The sequence below is a fragment of the Cervus elaphus genome, chromosome 29 (assembly GCF_910594005.1).
Source record: "Cervus elaphus chromosome 29, mCerEla1.1, whole genome shotgun sequence".
Lineage (NCBI taxonomy): Eukaryota > Metazoa > Chordata > Mammalia > Artiodactyla > Cervidae > Cervus > Cervus elaphus.
This window is the reverse complement of record NC_057843.1, coordinates 44,219,663-44,239,811: the sequence shown is the minus strand read 5'-3', so window position 1 is coordinate 44,239,811 and position 20,149 is coordinate 44,219,663.

Here is a 20,149-nt window from a genome sequence, read left to right as displayed (position 1 = left end):
AGGAAGGTTGAATTCTTTCCTTGAAGAAGGATGAATTCTTTCTTCCTTTTTGTTTCTGCCCTCCTAAGGTTGGTCCAGTGGTTTGTGTGAGCTTGTATAGGGTGAGATTTGTGCTGAGTGTTTGTTTGTTTGTTTGTTTGTTTGTTTGTTTTTCCTCTGATGGGCAAGGCTGAGTGAGGTGGTGATCCTGTCTGCTGCTGATTGGGTTTGTATTTTTGTTTGTTGTTTAGATGTGGCATCCTGCACAGAGTGCTACTGGTGGTTGGGTGGTGCAGGGTCTTCTATTCAAGTGGTTTCCTTTGTATGAGTTCTCATTATTTGATACCCCTAGGGTTAGTTCTCTGGAGAAGGTAATGGCACCCCACTCCAGTACTCTTGCCTGGAAAATCCCATGGACAGAGGAGCCTGGTAGGTTGCAGTCCATGGGGTCGCAAAGAGTCGGACATGGCTGAGCGACTTCACTTTCACTTTTCACTTTTATGCATTGGAGAAAGAAATGGCAACCCACTCCAGTGTTCTTGCCTGGAGAATCCCAGGGATGGGGTCTCACAGAGTCGGACATGACTGAAGTGACTTAGCAGCAGCAGCAGCAGCAGGGTTAGTTCTCTGGTAGTCTAGGGTCTTGGAGTCAGTGCTCCTACTCCAAAAGTTCAGGGCTTGATCTCTGTTCAGGAATGAAGATCCCACAAGTAGTTTTTTTATGGCATTAAGTGAGATTAAAACAAATATCCAAAAATGAGAAAGCAAAGATGAACCCCAGACAAATGGCAGTTACAAAATCAGGCAAATAATAATTAAAATAATCAAATATACACATATACATATACACCCATGAGCAAAGTGAAAACAGTCCAACAAAAATAAAGTATAGGAGATTGACCTAGCAAACAAAGGAAATCAAAAATTATATTTACCAGTTAAGAACAAAACTAACTTAAGCACAAACTGGAAAACAAAACTAAAGCAAGGTGCCAAGTAGGGAATAAAGCAATGAAAACGAAACTAACAAATATGTTGAGAGGAAAGGAAAGAAAGAAAACAGAGAAAGAATAGATATGCTAATAGATAAGTCAAATAGAGGTAGATGAAGATTTCTATACATTAAAGATTAACTGCAAGGGGAAAAGAAGAGTAGGAAAGTCAAACAAAGGAATAAATGTAGAAAAAATATAATAGGTTTAAAAAAATTAAAAATTAGAATTATAAAAAAAGAAAAGAAAAGAAAAGAAACGGAAGAAGAAAGAAAAAGGGGGGAGGAAAAAGGAGAACTCCACAGAACTGCAAAAGCCCAACATAGAGGCAGAGGCTTATAAAAACAGTAGAAAGTGTGACTGAATATACACATATACCTATACACCCATAAGCAAAGTCAAAACAGTCCAAGAAAAATAAAGTACAATAGATTGACCCAGCAAACAAAGGAAACCAAAAATTATACCTACCAGAACAAAACTAATTAAAGGACAAACTGGAAAACAAAACTAAAGCAAAGTGCCAACTGGGGAATAAAGCAATGAAAATAAAACTAACAAACATGTTGAGAGGAAAGGAGAGAAAGAAAAGAAAGAAAGAATAGATATGCAAATTTAAATAGAGGTAGACAAGATTTATATATATTAAAGATCAACTACAAGGGGAAAAGAACAGTAGGAAAAGCAAACAAAGGAATAAATGTAGAAAAATAATGATATGTTTAAATAATTAAAATTTTAAAAAGATAAAAGAAAAAGAGGAAAACTCCACTGAACTGCAAAAGCCCAACATAGAGGCAGAGGTTTATGACATGAACAAAACATATGTGACTGAGAAAAAGAAAAGCTCAAAAGCTTAATTGGATTACTTAGTGCCAATAAAATCAACAACTACATCAGACGGGGAAAAAAAGGAGAAAAGAAAAGAAAAAAAAATCCAAAAGGATCTACAGAACTAGTCAAATAATAATAATAATAAATGTTTTTCTTGAGTGACTGCTGTCAGTCTTTTCCCTCGCTGGGAGTCACAGTCCACCTCACTTCCCTAGGATGCCCTCCTGATCTCTGGATCTGCTGTGGGGGGCAACTCAGATTCTAATCTGGTCCTACTACTGTATGTTCTTGCCTCCAGTGTCCACAGCTATCAGAACTATTGCGCTTTTTTTTTTTTTTTTATTGGAGCTCTCAATGGCCTTTTATATATTCCATAGACATGCTTAGTTGATCGTGTGGATTTAATCTGCAGCTTGTACAGCTGGTGGGAAGGTTTTGGGTTTTCTTCCTTAGCCACATTGCCCCTGGGTTTCAATTCAATTGTGGTTTTATTTCCACCTTTATATGTAGGTCATCCACTGGGATTTAGCTCCTGAGGCCACCCTGGAGGGCTTGAGTTTGCCCCATGAGGGCCAGGTGTGGAGGTGGTGCAGCTCCTTGGGTCACAGGGGTTCTGGCAGCACCAGGTACCCAGGGGAGTTGGTGGCTAGGGCAGCAGGAAATATGGTGCTCTAGAAGGGTATGGCAATACACTGTATTGGCTAATACACTCCAGTATTCTTGCCTGGAGAACCCCCTCTCTGACAGAGAAGCCTGGCAGGCCACAGTCTACAGGATTACAAAGAGTTGGACACTACCTAAGCGACCCTGTGTGCATAGACCAAGACTTTTTTTTCCTGTGGCAGCTATGCCCCAGTGAGAGTTGAGTGTGAAGATGAAACAGCTGCTTGGCTTGTGGGGACCCTGGTGGTATCAAGTGTGCAGGGACACGGAATGCCTCTGCTACAGGAGTTATGGCCCTATCAGAGTCTTTTTTCAAGCCTCTTGTAGCTGGTGATCAGGCCTCTCTGGTCAGTCTTTCTCTGTAGCTCTACCCATTCAGGCACTTAGAGGGCTCCCTTGCCTGGGGTCCTTCTCTATTGTTCGTGGTGTCAGGAACATAGAGGGGCCCCCTGGCTGGAGTCCTACTCTGTAGTTCAGTGCATCAGGCGTTTGATGGGCCAGCCTCTCTATTGTTCAGCTGCAGATGCTGGCGTGTGGGGAGAGAGAGGCTATGGTAATGGCCCCACTCCCTACACATGACTCAGCAGTATCACCTTGCTTCCATGGCTGCCTAGCCTCCCTCCACTGGCATTTCCCATCACAATCTCCTCCCTCACATCCCCTCAATCCTTCTCTCCACAGTCAATAGCAGTCCTCACCATGGGATTGCTCCACAATCCCTAAACTCCAGTTCCCAGCCACTGTGCCTTCCAAAGACCAGAGTTCCCATCCAGGGTATGTATGGCTGCAACAAGGACTGTCTGATTCTCATTCCATTTAGGCTGCCACAGATCAGCTGTTTCACTCTCAGCCTTAAATGTTTCTCCTCTGACTGAGACAATTGCCCCAGTGTGAGGAATCAGACCTTTGCTTCAGTTCCCTCACCTGCTGAGGGCAGATCCAGTCCTACTAACACTCCTGTTTTTCCCCCTAGTTCCTTCCTCCTACTGAACTTTGTGTGGTTCAATATATTCTTTTCCACTGGTCAGGTACTCCTGTCCACTCTCAGCAGGTGTTCTGCATGCACTTCTGTGTCTGAAGGTGTATTCCTGCTGTATCCGTAGAGAGAGATGTAGTCCACATCCACCTACTCCTCCACCATCTTGTTCTCTATGGCTTCATTTCTAATTGATTAAAATTAATTTTTAAATGTTGATCAAAATTAATTTTAAATTTCCTCTAAATATAATTTTACTATAAAGTTTATTCTAAATTTACTTTTAATATTTTATTTAACATGTATCATCTATATAAAAATATTTAGAACAGGTATTCTTAACTGAGAATTCACATCTCAGACAATAATTTACAGCTTTATTTTTCTAGCCTCCAATTGAAATTTATATTTCCTTTTATTGTGAATATAGGCAGCAGACTACAATAGCATTAGCATGTATGTCACAAACAGAAATCATAGATATCTTCTTATAATATTATTGCTGTTGCAAATATTCCAAAATAGCATTTATACTCATTGTACTTTGAAATTCTGATTCTTATTAGATCCATGCTGGATCTTTTTAATTAAGGCATTAATAAAAAAAATCACATATAACTCTATATAAAAATCTGTGGGGATTTTTAGGATTTGGATAAGTTATTATACTTATAATTATTTTATGCATCTAAAAATCATTATTCAGAAAAGAGGTCTATATACTTCACCAGAGGCTCACAAGGTCCATTTCACAGATACCAAAACAGTCAAGAAGCCCTGGTCTTAAATGTAAAACATATAAGTAATTTATTAAATATTAGCTAAATTCTTAGTTACTTATTTTTTTAAAAGTCTGCTGTATATTTGTCCCTTAATCTACGTTTTTTATTTTTACCAAGAGAAAGCCTGGCTTAGAGGAGTCTGAATATATGCTTGATGGATGAAAAAGTAAATGAATGATAACTAAAAATATTTGAAGGAAAACTAACACCATCCACCAAAAACATTATGAAAGATTAGCAATAATAAAAGATAGGCTGAAATTATAATATTCAAACTATTTTGAAAGAAACTCAGTAGCATTAGACCAAAAGGAAACTTTTCTATGTCTTTAAGACCTTTCTATTTTGCCAACTCTGGAAAACAGAGTCTGAGGGAAAAAAATACAGAAGGAAATTTAAACTTCCAAGTTTTTAGGACGGAATTTGAAGTGAAATGAAAGTCGCTCAGTCGTGTCCGACTCTTTGTGACCCCATGGACTGTACAGTCCATGGAATTCTCCAGGCCAGAATACTGCAGAGAGTAGCCTTTCCCTTCTCCAGCAGATCTTCCCAACCCAGGGATCGAACCCAGGTCTCCTGCACTGCAGGCAGATTCTTTACCAGCTGAGCCACAAGGGATGCCTTTTTGAACTAGTCACATAACTGTTTTAGTATAAATTAGGTCCAGAGGTTTTCCAAGTAACACTAATGATTTCTAGTTAAAGTTTTCCTCGTAACAGTGACTCAGCTAGTACACTGTTGATGACAAACAACAGAAAGCCAAATTAAACTCCTCAGTATGGAAAGAAGAATTTATGGGCTCATGTAACTGAAAATTCCAGAGGCACTTCTGGCTTCTAACATATCTGAATCCCAGGCATTGATGATGTCTTTGGGACGTTGTTCCACTATTTCTTGTTTCTGCTTTCCTTCTAGAGTTAGCTTATTCTCAGGCACGTCCCCCCACCACCCTGCTAAATGGCCACCAATTTACATTGTTCCCTTGTTCTCTCACAACATAAAGTATTTATCTTTCCTTGAGTGCCAGCGAAAACCCTGGGCACCGACTGACCTGAATGCACTCTTGTGATTATTCTGAAAAAATCACTAGTGCCAGGCCCAGAGTTGATGTGTCCCCAGCTTGATCTGTCATGGATTTCCCTCCAAGGTGAAGTCTACCCTTTCTGAGCAATCTAGACCAAAAGTATGGGTTTGGACTAAAGGAAAAAATAGCTTGCTAATTTCAGAATAAGGGGAAAGCATGTCTGGCAGGCAAAAAGCAAAAATAGATATCCTACTATAGACTATGATTGACAGTAACAATAAGACATCCCATCCATAAAATCACTTTATGAAATATTTTTACAAATATTTCTATTTCAAAGATAATTAAACCACACATTCAGTAAGAAGCAAAGCCAGTCTTTTTTAAATTTATTTTTAATTGGAGGATAATTGGTTTACAATGTTGAGCAAAGTCATCTTTAAACTCCAAGGATTGCAGGAATCTGGTCTCTAGGACTATAAGACTATTTCTTCAGCTTAACCTTTATAATTTTTGTCTCCCTGGATATGTTATAACTTTTCCATCTAAGGCACTGGGTAGCCATGCATTAGGTTAGCAATATGTTTTCAAAATTCCTCCTTGTTAATTTCCTCTGAAATTACACATTAAATACCCTGAGAATTTCATACAGCATAGTCAAGGATCTCTTGTCCCTTTGTAGTGTCATTTGGGATCAAATTTCATTTTGTCCTCAAGAACATCCGGCTCACATTTTGCCTTTCTTTTGCTCTCATCTTCCCTGTGACTGGTTGATTTTCCTTTCTCTGAGTAATCCCACACCCCTGTGTCATGTCTGTTGTCCACGAGAGGACCAAAGGACTTGAGTCTTGCTTCCTCAGAGTTCTCTTGTCACTCTAGAATCCAAAGATGGAAAAATGTATCTGAAGTTCTAAAATATTTCAACATAAGCTTTATTCTACAGTGGAAGGTTAAATGTGCTGTTTTCCCAAAGCAACGATTTTAAAACAGATATGATCTTAATTTCATATAAAACTCCAAGAAAAAAAAAACACCAAGACCTCAATATCATCTACAAAATTATTCAAAAAGCCTTTATCTAGTAATATGAAGAATAACATTTAATATTAAAGGAAACTACCCTGAAATGTATTTTAAATGTAATCACACAGCTCTTCTGTGTCATCTTGTCTCACTCACCAATGTCTATTCTATTTAGTTTAAGATGAACTAAACTTCTGAGTGAACCTTATCATTATTGAAAAATGTATCATACTTTCTCTCAGTGTGGATATGAGGAGAATATTTTGTGTAAAAATTAATAGCCTTTTTTCTTGGCACATTATGAGGTCCATTTTGGAAGTAATATACATTAATGACCACTCTCTGACTTACCAATTTGAAAGTTTTCCTCAATACTGTGACACAAAATTTCCTTCCAGCATAGTCAGAATGTAGGATAGATGTCTCTTCCACATGGCTATCCTTTCTTATTTTTTAATCTAAATGTATAAGAGTCATGGAATAAGAAATCCTAGGATTTGAACTCACAGGAAGGAAGAGTAAAGGTTATTTGATACAGCATCTTAGCCAAAGTAGAAATGTATTCCTGGCTCCTACACTATTACTGAAAATACTTATCCAACCTCCACATAAGCTCAGAGTCAAGAGGGCACACTTCACAAAGGCGGCCCATTCCAATTTTGTACAAGTATAATCGTTAAGTTCCATCTTATGTTGAGCTAATATGAGCCTCCTTGCTTGATGCACCTGTTGGTTCTGCTTCTTAAAGATAAAAGATAAGCCTTAGTTCGCTCAAGCACAAGATCCTTTCAGACATTTGAACAGTTAATACATGATTTCTCTTTTCCCAGGTAAACAAAGTAAAGAAACTTACTTGTTCTTCATCTTTATTATGGCTCAATCTCTAGATGTGCATCACTTTGATCACAATCTCCTTAAAAAAAAGTCTTACTGGCACAGAGCACAATATTTCACTCCCACCAGTGACCAGTGCTGAGTACAGTGAAGCTACTGTGTCCCATACATTTGATTCTGTGCTCTTATTAGCACAACCTAAGCAGGAGAGGAAGTAAAAAGTAAGAGAGGATACGGAGGGAGGGAGACAGAAACAGAAAATAGATGAACTGAGATCAAATCAGGGAGAAATAGACAAATTCAAAATATATGTATATCCCAAGGCTAATACTAGGATCAGAACTACCAACTGGAGACAAAGTTTCTGGACATGTGACCCTGCATTAAGTCCAGGGCTTTGGAAGCAACAAACGAAGGAGCCTATGAAAATGAAAATCCTTTCTAAAACAACCTATCCCCAATTTAGACTCTCAGAATTCCCCCAGATTAAACTCAACAAATGTGAGTTCACAAAAAACGATTGGCAAACACAGAAAGAAATAAGCTAGGATGAGCAAAAACAACAAGGAATAGATTTAGGTCCTCAACCACCCCCTAAATCAAATATTCAAATTATTAGATGCAGCATGTGAGATAACTCTGAATGGAAATTCTAAAGAAACAAACCTTGGAATAATAAAGCATTCTAATTAAGGGATAAATCACTGTCAAAAATAGAGAAACTTTCAATGTGAACATGGATGCATTAATCAGTAGTTTTCCCCTCTTACTATGGAAATCTTATGAAAGTCACAAGTATGTAGACAACAAAAATATTAATTTTATTTAAAATTAAGATAAAGGCTACAAAATATTTAAAAAGGTTGCTGAGTGATAGGCAGAATTCCAAAATTCATGCCTCCCTCCCTGTTGACCCAACCTAGACTTCCTGCACTAATCTGAGTATGAATATGATGAATTCAGTAATACCTCTGTGATTATGTTATATTCCATAGCAAATGAGATTTTGTAGATGCAATTAAGAGTACTAATCAGTTGATTTTGAGAAAATCAAAAGGGAGATTATCCAGGTGAACTTAATCTAATCACACAAGCTCTTTGAAAACAGTTTTCTCTGTCTATTGGAATAAGGGAAACTCAGAGAGAGAAAACAGAAGGATTCAAGGCACTGTTGCTAGTTTTGAAGATGGAGGAGCCTTGTAAAAGATGGGAGAGTGGCCTCTAGGAGCTATAATAGTGGTCCACAGCTGATAGCTAGTAGGAAAAGGGACACTCCAGTCCTACAATTGTAGGGAAAAGAGTTCTGCCAACAACAATAAGATTGAAAGTGATTTCTTCCCCAGATACTCCATAAAGAGCCCAGTTCAGCTAACACCTTTATCTTGGCCATGTGAAACCCTCTTTAGAGAACCAGTGAGGTCGGCCCAGGCTTCTGACCTACAGAACTATCAGCTATTATATGAGTGTTGTCTTAAGCCATTAAATCTGTGGTAATTTGTTATGTAGCAATAGAAAACTAAAATAAGTGATATTTCAGAAAGTACTACTAAAAAATACCTAAAAATAATGAGCCACATCTTGAGGTACAGAAAGTATCCCTAATGAGCACTAAGTGAATTGGAGAGGTCAAGTGAGTGGTATCAGATGGCCCCCATACTACTGACATTAAGTAGACGAGGAGGGTTGAAAAAAAGTCTGCTAGTTTATACTCTCCAACGAGCCTAGTTCTTATGTGTGTGTGTGTATGTGTGTGTGCTCAGTAGTGTCCAACTCTTTTCGACTCCACAGACTGTAGCCCATCAAGTTCTTCTGTCCATGGAATTTCCCAGGCAAGAACACTGGAGTGGGTTGCCATTTCCTTCTCTGGAGGATCTCCCCAATCCAGGGATTGAACGTGCAACTCTTGCGTTGGCAGGTAGATTCTTTACCACTGCACCGCCTGGGAAGACTGTAGTTCTTATAATCTTTACTATAAAGAGGATATTTTGATTGCTCTTTTCATCAATGTTGAGTCCTTTGTTCCATTTTAATTATTTTGACTTTGAATTATACTTGTTTGAGATTAGTATTGCAACTCTATGGTTACTTAGATTTTCCTGGTGCATCTCAGTTTCCTTCTAAGCCATCTAGCATAATTTAGGATGGGATTCATTTATGGATAAGAAAATAGTTAATCTTTCCTTTTCAAAAAGGAAATTTAATTCTTTGCCATCTTACTTTTTGTCTAGTTACATTATATTCTTTTCTTTTCAATATTTTCTTGTTTTTGTTTTTTCTGGCTACTCCACGGACTATGCTTTATTTGGTATTATATTTCCCATTGATGTCAAAAGTAAAAATACTTGTTTTAATTTTACTAGTGGTTATGAAGCTTTTCCAACATAGTCTTTAACTTGCACTTCCTTATGTTTTGAGATCAGGAATAAAATATCACCTCTTAATAACATGTAATATGACACTGCTCAATACAAGGTATGCCATCATCAAAGGCTTATTTGATTAGACTAAGTTGAAATCAATTTGTTCTTCAATCTCATTGGAAATTATTTGAGACATCAGATTCATACAATATCTCAGACAGCTGGCGGTGGGGGAACTTTAAGTAATATGGCCTCTGATAATGCAAGCATAGATGTTTCTAAATGAATGGTAAGAAAGCACTGTCAAAGTTTCATATTGTTACTACTCATTGTTGAAACTCATTGAAGTGCTACATTTTTAAAGATATGTATAAAAATCCATTCAGTGGTTGACAATCAATCTGTCTTCCTGTTCAAACAAAACACAAGGGAGAATGATTGGTTCATTTACTTTTCAGTGTCTTATGCTCCTTTTCAATCTAAACTCCCATGTCATGGATGTAGCAGTGCCTCTACAATTCCCAGAGAGAGTCTCTGAGCACCTGTATGTGGCATCCTGTCCAAGGGCAATTTAACTGTCAGGATACATCATCAAGTTCTTCAGCAAGTTGCCCAACTTATCACTAAAGCTGTATGAACAGCTTTATCGGATGACACAGCCCTAAATCATTTAAATCTGAGAGAGAACAGTGGAGAGTTACTTCAAAGGCTTATACAGTGGTTGCATTGAGGTTTGTGGATGAAACATGATGGCCATGAAGGAATTTAGGGAGAAAAAGCAGTCATCACTTCTGTTTGCTTTCCAATTCTTGTCACATTACCTTTCTAATTTCAGGATAAGCTTACAGCTGATCTAAAAGGGTTTGTTAGCATGACTCCCAGAGATTCCTGGCAAAGTGATCCCTATTCTGGCTGTGCATTGCTAAGTTTAAGAATATACTAGAATCAGGATATAAAGTAGATTGCATGCAGCAAGGGTAATGAATCGGGGCTGCTCAGGCTGGCTTGGGTTTACTGTATTGCTGCACTCCATTGTGTCTCTTTTGTGACACTATGGAATGCAGCCCGCCAGGGCTCCTCTGTCCATGGAATTCTCCAGGCAAGAATATTGGAGTGTGTTGCCATTTCCTCCTCCAGGCAATCTTCCCAATCCAAGGATCGAACCCATCTCTCTTGCATCTCCTGCATTGGAAGATGGATTCTTTAACACTGAGTCACCTGGGAAGCCCTTTCCTGTACTATACTGCCTCCTATAATCATACTATGTTTTGCACTGAGAGATTTAATGTAAAGCTAACAATGACCAAATCATATGTAAAAACAGATCTCTGACCCACCACCTGCAACAACTGGCCAGGAAATCAACCACCCCCAGGAAGCCAGCCTGTGATAAGTCAGACTTGTAGGAAGTCAAACTTCTATCTCCAGTGACAGTCTAGGGAGACAAATAGAAAACCCTCTAACAATCAACTTCAAATGGCCAGGATTTGATTAATAATTGACAGCATTCTTAATATTTCCCCATAACCTGCCCACAGGTTTCCCATGCCAACAGCTTCCAATCAGGGCATACCTGAAGCCTTTTGTTCTTTCCACTCCTCTGTCTGCCTTTGGTATTCCAATCTCTTGAAGAATTTTCCACAGTTTGTTGTAACCTACACAGTCAAAGGCTTTGGCATAATCAATGAAGCAGAAGTAGATGTTTTTCTGGAATTCTCTTGCTCTTTTGATGATCCAGTGGATGTTGGCAACTTGATCTCTGGTTCCTCTGCCTTTTCTAAATCCAGCTTGAACATCTGGCAGTTCATGATTCAGGTACTATTGAAACCTGGCTTGGAGAATTTTGAGCATTACTTTACTAGCATGTGAGATGAGTGCAATTGTGCAGTAGTTTGAACATTCTTTGGCATAACTCTTCTTTTGGATTGGAATGAAAACTGACCTTTTCCAGTACTGTGGCCATTACTGAGTTTTCCAAATTCTGGCATAATGAGTGCAGCACTTTCACAGTACCATCTTTCAGGATTTGAAATATTTCAACTGGAATTCCATCACCTTTACTAGCTGTGTTCATGGTGGTGCTTCCTAAGGCCCACTTGACTTTGCATTCCAGGATGTCTAGCTCTAGGTGAGTGATCACACCATCGTGGTTATCTGGGTCATGAAGATTTTTTTTGTATAGTTCTTCTGTGTATTCTTGCCACCTCTTCTTCATATCTCCTGCTTCTGTTAGTTCCATACCATTTCTGGCCTTTATTGTGCCCATCTTTGAATGAAATGTTCCCTTGATATCTTTAATTTTCTTGAAGAGATCTCTAGTCTTTCCCATTCTATTGTTTTCCTCTATTTCTTTGCATTGATCACTGAGGATGGCTTTCTTATCTCTCCTTGCTATTCTATGGAACTCTGCATTCAAATGGGTATATCTTTCCTTTTCTCCTTTGCCTTTCGCTTCTCTACTTTTCTCTTTGGAAGGATTCCTCGACAACCGTTTTGCCTTTTTGCATTTCTTTTCCTTGGGGACAGTCTTGATCACTGCTTCCTATATAATGTCACAAACCTCCATCCATACTTCTTCAGGCATTCTGTCTATCAGATCTAATCCCTTGAAACTATTTGTCACTTCCACTGTATAATTGTAAGGGATTTGATTTAGGTCAAACCTGAATGGTCTAGTGGTTTTCCCTACTTTCTTCAATTTAAGTCTGAATTTGGCAATAAGGAGTTCATGATCTGAGCCACAGTCAGCTCCTGGTCATGTTTCTGCTGACTGTATAGAGCTTCTCCATCTTTGGCTGCAAAGAATATAATCAATCTGATTTCATTATTGATCATCTGATGATGTCCATGCATAGGGTCTTCTCTTGTGTTGCTAGAAGAGGGTGTTTGCTATAACCAGTACGTTCTCTTAGAAAACTCTATTAGCCTTTGCCCTGCTTCATTTTGTACTCCAAGGCCAAATTTGCCCGTTACTTCAGTTATCTATTGACTTCCTACTTTTGCATTCAACTTCAGCTTCTTCAGCATTACTGGTTGTAGCATAGACTTGGATTACTGTGATATTTAACTTATATGCAGAGTACATCATGAGAAATGCTGGGCTGGATGAAGCACAAGCTGGAATCAAGATTGCCAGGAGAAATATCAATAATCTCAGATACACAATGACATCACTCTTAAAGCAGAAAGTAAAAAGGAACTAAAGAGCCTCTTGATGAAAGTGAAAGAGGAGAGTGAAAAAGCTGACTTAAAACTCAACATTCAGAAAGCTAAGATCATGGCATCTGGTCCCATGACTTCATGGCAAATAGGTGGGGAAACAGTGACAAACTTTATTTGGGGGGGGGTCCAAAATCACTGCAGATGGTGACTGCAACCATGAAATTAAAAGATGCTTGCTCCTCAGAAGAAAAGTTATGACCAACCTAGACAGCATATTAAAAAGCAGAGATATTACTTTGCCAACAAAGGTCCATCTAGCCAAAGCTATGGTTTTTCCACTGATCATGTATGGATGTGAGAGTTGGACTGTAAAGAAAGCTGAGCACCAAAGAACAGACATTTTTGAAGTGTGGTGTTGGAGAAGACTCTTGAGAGTCCCTTGGACTGCAAGGAGATCCAACCAGTCCATCCTAAAGCAAATCAGTCCTGAATATTCATTGGAAGGACTGATGCTGAAGCTAAAACTCCAATACTTTGGCTACCTGATATGAAGAACTGATTCATTAGAAAAGACCCTGATGCTGGGAAGACTGAAGGGAGGAGAAGAGAATGACAGAGGATGAGACGGTTGGATGGCATCACTGACTCAACGGATATGAGTTTGAGTAAACTCCGGGAGTTGGCAATGGACAGGGAGGTCTGGCATGCTACAGCCATGGGGTCACAAAGAGTCGGACATGACTTGAGCAACTGAACTGAACTGTGATACTGAATGGTTTGCCTTGAAAACAGAGATCGTTCTGTCATTTTTGAGATTGCGCCCAAGTACTGCATTATACCCAAGACCATCTTATCTGCCTCTGGAGAAATCTGTATGCAGATCAAGAAGCAACAGTTAGAACTGGACATGAAACAACAGACTGGTTCAAAATTGGGAAAGGAGTATGTCAAGACTGTATATTGTCACCCTGCTTATTTAACTTATATGAATAGTACAGTATGTGAAATGCTGGGCTGGATGAAGCACAAGCTGGAATTAAGATTCCAGGAGAAATATCAATAACCTCAGATATGCAGATGATACCACCCTTATGGCAGAAAGTGAAGAAAAACTAAAGAACCTCTTGATGAAAGTGAAAGAGGGGAGTGAAAAAGCTGGCTTAAAGCTCAACATTCAGTAAACTAAGATCATGGCATCTGGTCCCATCACTTCATGGCAAATACATGGGAAAACAATGGGAACAGTGACAGACCTTGTTTTCTTGGGCTCTAAAATCACTGCAGATGGTGAATGCAGCCATGAAATTAAAAGACGTTTGCTCCTTGGAAGAAAAGCTATGACCAACCTAGACAGCATACTAAAAAGCAGAGATATTACTTTGCCAACAAAGGTCTGTCTAGTGAAAGCTATCGTTTTTCCAGTAGTCATGTATGGATGTGAGAGTTGGACCATAAAGAATGCTGAGCAACAAAGAATTGATGCTTTTGAACTGTGGTATTGGAGAAGACATTTTAGATTCCCTTGGACTGCAGAGATCAAACCAGTCAAACCAGTCCTAAAGGAAATCAGTCCTGAATATTCATTGGAAGGACTGATGCTGAAGCTGAAACTCCAATACTTTGGCCACCTGATGTGAAGAACTGACTCACTGGAAAAGACCCTGATGCTGGGAAAGGTTGATGGCAGGAGGAGAAGGGGACAACAGAGGATGAAATGGTTGGATGGCATCACCAACTCGATGGATATGAGTTTGAGCAAGCTCCAGGAGCTGGTGATGGACAGGGAAGCCGGGCATGCTGCAGTCCACGGGGTCGCAAACAGTCGGATACGACTGAGCGACTGAACTGAACTGTCTGCCTATGAGTCTCTGCTAAAATACAAGTGACAGTGACTGACTCGCTTACTATAGCAAGCTCTGAATAAATAGCCCTTTGCTTGTTTTCATTTGGTTAGTCTACATTTATGTCTACAGTATAAATCTGAGTTTAAAAAGGTGCTCCTGGCTTCAAAGAAGTGGTCCCCAGCACATATCCAGGCTAGTCTACTTGGAGAACTGATCCACTCTTGTGTATTTTAGTCAAAATGTAAAGAGAAAGATTATGAAGACTGAAATGATTCTTATTCAGATATTATTATCTGTACCTACACACCCAGTGAGCTTCCCTTGTGGCTCAGCTGGTAAAGAATCTACCTGCAATGTGGGAGACCTGGGTTTGATCCCTGGGTTGGGAAGATCCCCTCGAGAAGGGAAAGGCTACCCACTCTAGTATTCTGGCCTGGAGAATTCCACGGACTGTGTAAGTCTATGGGGTTGCAGAGAATCAGACATGACTCAGCGACTTTGACTTCACTATCTGATTACCTTATCCACTTTCACTTCAGGCACCCAATAGTGAGGATTTCAAAAGGTGGAATCCCCATCTGTCCTGTAATATGTTGCTGACCTCTGTGATGTGTACCAAGGCTGTGCTGATTTCTTTTACATACTCTAGATAGTTAAACCCTGCTTGATTTACCGAAGGAGCATGTATCTGGTTTTTCCATCAATCTGAGCTTCCAAGTGACATTGTCAATATAGTGACTGTGCACATTCTACTTCTCAGATTAGGTAGGCAGGGCTTGTATATTTTGGAGAGGAATATAAAGACTTTTGTCTTCTGTCCAAGGCTAAAATTTCTAGATAACTTCTAATAGTAGTATTTCTTACCTGGAGCCAGGTACCGTTTGAGGAAGAAAGGGCAATAAAGGCAGAGAGCGCAGCATAAGAAAGGTGAGGAGGCAGGAACATTAGAGCACTGTTGTGCATCTCATGAGCCTCTAGAAGATGCCATATGGTTTACATCAAACTTCAAATGCAGACTTCCAACTTCTACAAGCTGAGGGAATAGGAGAAGGAAAGACCCTGAAGCAAACTTTGCCCTGAGGGGAGATTTTTAAACACTATTTATTCCTGGGTTTTCTTGTATTAAGGGGACAAGCAACATCTATAGATGAATACAGAGTTAAACATTTGACTAACCATCTCTTAACTCATGCATTAAATCAAAAAATGTACCCATGCTATTTCTCTCTGCTAATTATGCTGATAAGTGCTATCTCGTTTGAATAGTTCTTCTTGAGTCATAGGGGCATAGGATCAAGCAGTCAACAGAAATACAGAACATCTTGACTGGAGGCTGACAGCCACAATGACCATGAATCATGGAAATATCAAAAGAAGTAGCACCCCAGACCAGCGAGGTCTCCTATTATGTAGTTCTGCGACCCCTACCCTCAAAATTCTCTTTCAATAAACCTGCCCTCTTTTAGAGAGTAGGACAGTAGTCTGCTCTCCTCATTTGCTGGAAAATTAATAAATTTCTCTTTCCTTTATCCTCAAAACTTTGTTTTCACTATTCTCATTCAGACTCAGAGATAGGAACCGAATTTTCAGTTATACATCCATATAGGCACCACTGAGCTCTCAAGAGCCTCTTGATGAAAGTGAAAGAGGAGAGTGAAAAAGTTGACTTAAAGCTCAACATTCAGAAAACTAAGGTCATGCCATCCGGTCCCATCACTTCATGGCAAATAGATGAGGAAACAGTGGAAACAGTGTCAGACTTTATTTTTCTGGGCTCCAAAATCACTGCGATGGTGATTGCAGCCATGAAATTAAAAGACACTTGCTCCTTGGAAGCAAAGTTATGACCAACATAGACAGCATATTAAAAAGCAGAGGCATTACTTTGCCAACAAAGGTCTGTCTAGTCAAGGCTATGGTTTTTCCAGTAGTCATGTATGGATGTGAGAGTTGGACAGTGAAGAAAGCTGAGTGCTGAAGAATTGATGCTTTTGAACTGTGGTGTTGGAGAAGACTATTGAGAGTCCCTTGGACTGCAAGGAGATCAGACTAGTCAATCCTAAAGGAAATCAACCCTGAGTATTCATTGGAAGGAGTGATGCTGAAGCTGAAGTTCCAATACTTGGCCACTTTATGCAAAGAGCTGACTCAGTGGAAAAGACCCTGATGCTGGGAAAGATTAAGGGCAGGAGGAGAAGGGGACGACAGAGGATGAGATGGTTGGATGGCATCATCGACATGATGGACATGGGTTTGGGTGGACTCTGGGAGTTGGTGATGGACAGGGAGGCCTGGTGTGCTGTGGTTCATGGGGTCTCAAAGAGTCAGACATGACTGAGCAACTGAACTGAACTGAACTGAGCTCTCAAGACATTCTCATCTGATTGTTCTCCTTCATGCCTACTGCACAAGGATCACCAGCTCATTTGACTCTAAGTGTGATCATGACACGGTCCAGATGTTCATTTTCAATCTTTGAGGCCTAAATATGTCAGCAAATATTTTCAGGGGTAAGATCAGGTAAGAACAATTATGTGCTAAACATGAATGTCTACTTCTCTCTTTGCATTGCAAATTCCTTCTTTGATATTAATCATGGTTGTTAATATTCATGTAAGCATCTGTAATAGAGCTCCTGATTCTGTCAATTTGCAACATATCATTAAAATAGCAACGTTTTTCTTTTTTAAACCTCAAGATTTTTCTGTCCTTATATACGTGTGTGTTAGTCACTCAATCACAACCAAGTCTTTGTGGCCCCATGGACTGCAGTCCACCAGGCTCCTCTGTCCATGGAATTCTCCAGGCAACTGGAGTGGGTTGCCATTCCCTTCTCCAGAGGATCTTCCTGACCGAGGGATCGAACCTGGGTCCCCCACATTGCAGGCAGATTCTTGACCGACTGAACCACCAGGGAAGCCTTATATATAGGCATTGTAGAAAATAAGAAAGAAAGAGAAATAAAGGAAAGAAGGGAAGAAAGATTGAGGAAAGGTGGGACAAAAGGAATGAAGGAAAAGAGGGAGATCACAATACCAACATCACTATTAATATTTGGGTATAAAATTTTCCAATTATACTTGTTGTCATGTAATCACAACATACAAAGTATTTTATAACTTTCTTTACTCAACAATATGTTAACATTAAACATTCCACAATGTAAATGTTAATAACAGGAGTACATTTCAAAGTCTGGGTAGTCCATACAATGTCTTCTATTGTTAAATATTTATTGTTTCCTATTTTTCATTATTATAAGGAATGCTGCCATTACCACCCCATAAATAAGTATTTTCCTGAATGCATTGTAACGTCCACATAAAAAAAATGTAGCATCTGTAACAGAGAAATTGTACTTATCATACATATGTATCATACAAATTGTATCTATAACAGAAATTGTATTTATCACTCAAAAGTTAAGCGTACCTTTATTACTTTTGATGTGTGTTCCAAATACCCTACCAGAAAGGTTGTTAACAATTTATACTCCTTCCAGCAATGCATGGGTATGTTCCTTTTCCTATACCTTCTTTGTCTGAGTATTATACTTTGGCCTTTCTCTCCTTTCTAACTCTTGTCACCTGTTAATGTAGTAATGCACCAGAGTTTTCCTAAGAAAAGTTTACTTATCTTACATACATTTCACTACAATGCATCCCAAGGATCAATGATACACAGAATGTGAAGGATGTAATTTAGCCTCTTCAGGATAGATCAAGGGCTTTGGGGGAAAAGCACAGTTAACAGAAAAAGGCATGGAGGGTGGAATAATGAGGAAGATGAAAATCAGTCCTTAGATGTTTATCTAAGAAAGATTCTAAATAGGATGAAAGGTGGGAAAAGCAAATCAATATTTTGTACCACCTTCTGGATACAATGTTCAGCCTAAATATTACCCCTGAATGCCAGATTTAAATATGTGACAACCTATTTTGAGATTTACACTTGTTTAGGTTTTTCTCTCATCACCACTACATCAACATACAGCAAGATACAACACACCAACATAAAGCCAATTAGAAAAAATGCTTCATTCTTCCTCCAAAATATATCTTTACCTGGTCTAATTTTCTCCAAATTACTGTTTCTTATGGCCATCTCTCATCTGACCATAGATTCTTAATTGTTCTCCCTGCTTCTACAATCCATTCTCTAAATAGCAGCCAGGGAATGATAGTCAAAACATGTCATCTCTCAGCTTAAAAGAATTCAGTGGCATCCTCTGGCTCTTGGAATGAAATCACAATACCTTATGTGGCTTACAAGCCCTTACACACAGGTAGGATTCTGTCCAACTCTCTGATGCCATTTGGGACTGCTTTCCCCCTCTATCGTCTGTCAGCAACCACTCTGGCATCATTCTACTTCTATTGTTTGCTGCATTGTTTTCAGCATTAGAACTTTTCGATCTGCTGTTCTACCTCCTTGGCCACTCTTCTCACTTTATGCATGGACAGATCTCACCCATCATGTCCCATCTCAGAAAAAGCCTCCCAGACTATCCTTCTGAGGTTGCCTGCAATCACCAATACATTAATTCTCCATCACATAACCCTATTTTTTTCCTTTGTTAGAAAATCAAACAATCTTCTTTATTTCCTTTCTAACTTGGTTGTTGTCTTAGTCTCTAGAATGTAACCTCCGTGTGTCCAGTGACTTACTTTTCATAAAACCACTGTATCACCAGCAGCTACCTGAATGGCATACTGTTGACATTCAAAAAGTTTGAGTGTATAAAATAAAAAAACAGAAGGTATATTCATGATCAACTAAAATCATATTTTCTTTGTGGTACTATATTTTCTTACATATACATATAATCATTATAGCCATAACTAAGGAGTTACTTTATTTTTAAATAATTTTACTTTGATTGGTGAAAAGGAACATGGCATTGTTTGAATAGTCTAACCTCATTTAATCATTGTCCCTTATTTTTGGAAATTTAGGTTTTACAATTTTTCACTATTATAAGCAATATTATCATATGTAAACTTGAAGTTAATATATACTTATTAAAATTTCCTACTTATTAAAGTGGCTTTGCTGGATCAAAATCTTTTTATAGGCTTCATCAAATTTCCTTCTGAAAATATTAAAATATTAAATCAACTCTCTACTAGCAGTAAACTAAAGTTCTTGTGGTCATTTGATATACTAGGTTGCATTCAGCTAAACAGAAAAGAAAGCCCCGGTGAAAACTGGTTAATAAGGAAAAATATCTCAATTAAAAAGGACCAATGATAGAGCAGTTTTCAGTACTGCTTGATTAAATGGCTCAATAAAGTCATTCTTCTTCTCTCTACATTGCCCTCAGGCTGAGTCCCCTCAAGATTACAAGATAGCTAAAGCAGTTCTGGGCTGAACATCCCAGGAAAACCAGAATCAGATATAAAAATGGATCATATCTCCTTGTGTCTCCTTCCTAGGAGGAAATACTTTCCAGGAACCAAATAGCAAACTTCCCTCAGGTCTCACTGGATGGCAGTGGGTGACATGCCCTCTTCTAAGCCAGTCACTGATAAGGAGAATGGGACCACCAGAAAGACTTTACAGTTAACCCTTACACATGTCTGGAGTCTCTCCGAGAGTAAACATGAGGATTCTGTCAGTGAAAAAAAAAAGAGTTGAGGTGGGGTGAATCTTGGGATAAAACCCTTAGTATATGAC